The sequence below is a fragment of the Pinus tabuliformis genome, chromosome 6, assembly GCF_031772625.1.
Source record: "Pinus tabuliformis cultivar Carrire ecotype Pingquan chromosome 6, CPIR1, whole genome shotgun sequence".
NCBI lineage: Eukaryota > Viridiplantae > Streptophyta > Pinopsida > Pinales > Pinaceae > Pinus > Pinus tabuliformis.
This window is the reverse complement of record NC_142292.1, coordinates 928482552-928486561: the sequence shown is the minus strand read 5'-3', so window position 1 is coordinate 928486561 and position 4010 is coordinate 928482552. Positions and strand designations below refer to the sequence as shown.

At 36.3% G+C, this 4010-nt stretch overlaps 1 pseudogene; it reads right to left on the bottom strand.

Annotated features, from left to right (window-relative positions):
• Nucleotides 1-434: 434 nt before the first annotated feature.
• On the bottom strand, nucleotides 435-2456 carry LOC149261959 (uncharacterized; annotated as a pseudogene).
• Between the last annotated feature and the right edge of the window lie 1554 nt (nucleotides 2457-4010).

Here is a 4010-nt window from a genome sequence, read left to right as displayed (position 1 = left end):
ATAAAAATATAGTCCTACGAAACTTACAAAAAAATTATGATAAATATATTTAAATAAAAACAATATAAACTTATTAATCATTTGAAATAAAAATAATAATAAACTGTCAAACATTATTAATAGAAAATTACTCTCTAATAAAACAAACCCTGTGACATCAAATGAAACCTCTATCTTCTTGGAAGCACAATGTTTAACCATGCATGGGAAATCAGTGGATGAATCTTAACCTCCATCTTCTTGGAAGCACAATGTATCTTCTTGGAAGCACAACGTTTAACCATGCATGGGAAATCAGTGGATGAATCTTTCACATTCATCCCTGGAAGTTTTAAAAATTAACGCCCCCTGAAGTTAGTGGATTTAACGCTATAATCGAAAAGAAAATCATGACTGCAAGAAGCATTCTAACGAGCGAGTTTTATAAACGTGAACCATAGTGATGCCCTGCTAGTCAAGCTTATAGGTTGATACAGTGACACTGTCGGGAATCCACCTGATATATTCATGGTTGCTCTTAAATTCCTGTGTCTCAAGCTCCTCTGGATGCGTCTTCACATACTTTTTGAAGTCTGCCGGTCCAATGAGAGGACCCATGTTGTCTGCAAATATGCCGCTTCCCTTCCGGATCAAGCCCTGCTCCTTCAGCAGCAGATAATCCGGCATGTAACGGTTCTTCCAGTGGTCCAGAAAGACGAATTCGAAGAAGGGAGCGTCCATCTCTTCCAGAAATTGCTTAACGGTGCCCAAACGCTCATCGAATTTTCCTTCCACCACTCGCACCTTGGACGATAACCCTGCATCCAACAAATAAAATGATTGAGTTGTTAAGTTACTTTTAGTTGTTAAGGGGATAACCAGATGAATAAGTTATTCAAATAAGACTAGAAACATGAATAAGTAGCCTTGGCCTAAGATAGTTATGGAAGAGGGATAAAATCCTATGAAGAAAATTTGGATTAAGCAAAACAAAAAGCATTTGACTAAATGGAATATCAAGCTGCATGAATGCCCTACACCAATGAGGAAACGTAAAAAATTTGTGATGGAAAAATTTAGGACTGCCATGTGGACCAATCATATTGGGCGTAAAAAAACATACTACATCAAAGAGTTTAATCCAACTTGTGACCATGGTGAGAAAACATATTTAAGAGCAACTATTAAAGGAAAAGCAAGGGTGCTAGTGCCACAGTTGAGGGCAGGGTCACATCACCTTAGATGTGAAACTGGCAGGTAGAAGAACCCCAAGGAAGTTTGGGAAAAAAGAACCTGCATTTTCTGCTATAAGGGTGTGGTGGAGACGGAATGATATTTTGTCATAGAGTGTGCAGATTATAAGGATATCCGCATCCAATATGAAAACAATCTAAAGGTTGACAACATGCACCATCTATTTGACAAAGATAAGATCCATCGACTTGCTAGCCATCCAATCAAAACTCATAACCTATCAATTTGCTAACTATCCAGTCAAGACTCATAGCCTATCAATTTGCTAACCATCCAGTCAAGACCCATAGCCCAAAATCCGACATCGGACAAAATATGAAAATAACCTATCAATTTGCTAACTATCCAGTCAAGACTCATAGCCTATCAATTTGCTAACCATCCAGTCAAGACCCATAGCCCAAAATCCGACATCGGACAAAATATGAAAATAAGTTGAAGTTGTCATTCTCCTTTAACCTGATGATGAATTGAGGTTGTTATTATCTGGGTCTTTTAAGTTGCTCAGACTAATGGACATCATTAAAATCATTAATTTAAGTATTATTCAGAAACATAACCAAAATTAAAACATAGAAAACAAACATAAAAAAAGAGAGTAATTATTACTGCTGTTGAATTTAATTTGATATTTGAAGCAAAAGCCATGAAATGAATTTAGTGGTTTCGCCATTGAATTTAATTGATATTTGAAGCAAAAGCCATGAAATGAATTTAGTGGTTTTTTGATTGCCTGCATGGTCGATGATTTGTGTGGCGATTTGGCAATTGAGGGGCCCATCTCCACAGCGAGGAGCATACTCCTCGGCCTTTGCATCTGCGACGCGATCCTGACAGCAGAGTAACCGCAGTAAGTCCCGATCTCGAGGGCAACCCTGGGACTGTATTTTGCAATGGCGGAATCGAGAAAGGGGCCCTTATCGTCGCCGATGTTCATGAGCCAGCTGGTACGCCTGCTGTAGGAGTCGATGGCCTGCAAAACAGACTGAGGGTTGCCCCTCTCTGACGTCTGCAGGACGTGGTCGAGCAACGCTTTCTCTCTCCCGTCTCCTGCTTGCCCTGTCCCAATCAACGTTTTTAGGTTCGTATGTGCTCTTACGAATGATAAAAACGTGGATAAACCTGCCATGGCCATGTCGATTCACGAGCTCTCTGCAAATTGGGGCAGAAAAAGAACGAATAATAACACCAACGTTCTACCCTGGTTCAAGCATACATCCCAAAACAATCACACCCCTTAAGACTGGAGAAGTCCACTGAACAACGGGTGCCGTAATTCTCCCCTCTATATGCTTAAGGAACCATTTTTTAAAGTTATTTCTATTAGTTAATCCACAAACACAAGGATGACCAATAAATTCATGAATTTTATGTTATTCTCATAATGGCACCCATTTAGGTTGTCACCCTAGGAATAATTCAATAAATTAGTTATTTACTGACTATTTAAGAAATAATTTTAACATTATTATAGAAATAATTCATTATTCATGAATTGTTTTTGACTTATTTTATCCTTTCACCTAGAAGTAATTTAATAAACACATTGTTTATTAATTATTTCTAATTATTTTACCTATTCTTGGTCAATTAACTCAATAAATCTTTAACTATTAATTTTTACCTTTTCTCTTACAAATAATAATAAAATGCCGAATTAGTTAAATCTTGGTTTGGTCCAAAAAATATTTTATTATATTTGACCTCATAAAATCTAGCTAGCATTTTATTATAAATAGAGAGGCTTTTCTCCTCATTTCTCATGATCCATTTTCATCACTGAACTTATGATCCTATAACTTTAGATTCTTCTCCAATAGAAGTTCTCTACCATTTTTCTATTTTCTTCTTGTCAGATTATTTTCTCCCTTTGGAGAGAAATAATCACATATTGCAACAAGGATTGTCTATGAACCCTCCCAAGGAGGAGGTACTTTGATCCAAAATTTAGTGGAGCTTCTCCATAGGTGACTAATTAATAAAGTATTCTTTAGGTTTGTTGGACTATTTCATTCTTTATATGGTTTCATATTTTATGTGTTTTCTTTTCTAGTTCTATTTTGATATTTTATGTAGATTTATGGACAACTATATGAATGTGTGTCACTCTTAGGGTTTACATATAAACCCTTGTTATTTATTATTGGAATACTTGTAACTTGCAGATAAAGTTTTTTTGCTAACCCTTGTGCAGGAAGGCATCCAACGGTTAGTGTCTCCACTGGGGATCCGAATAATTCAAGGCTTGGAATGTGTGTTATAACCTTTCCCCCCTTTCCTCTTCCAGTAAGTTACTATTTTTGGTATTTTTTGGGGAAATTTGGTGATTTTTTTCCTTTACCAAGTGTTTTCCAAGTCATTATTCTTTGAATAGAAACATATAGTAGATCCATAGAAGACCCCAAAAAACATAGGCCTCAGAAAGTCAATGCACGTTTTTTATACATTAGTCAATGCATTTATTGAACCACTTTCTACATTGGTCAATGCACTTCTAGGTTATTTTCCTACATTAGCCAAAATTTCCAAAATTTTCCAATTTTTACTATTTTTCGAGTTATTTCTCTGTTGTAGGTTTTTGGGCTCCCTCTTGTCAATAGATCAAAAAACAATGATATTTTATCTTCTAAACCTGAAGATGAATAAAGAAACCCCCTTGAGGACTTCTAGTACTTCTCCACCAAGAGGTGTTTTTGGGAGCTAAATTGGTAATTTGTTGTAGTAGGACAATTAAACCCATGTGACCACTTTTTTATAGATCTGATCATTTGCTTCTC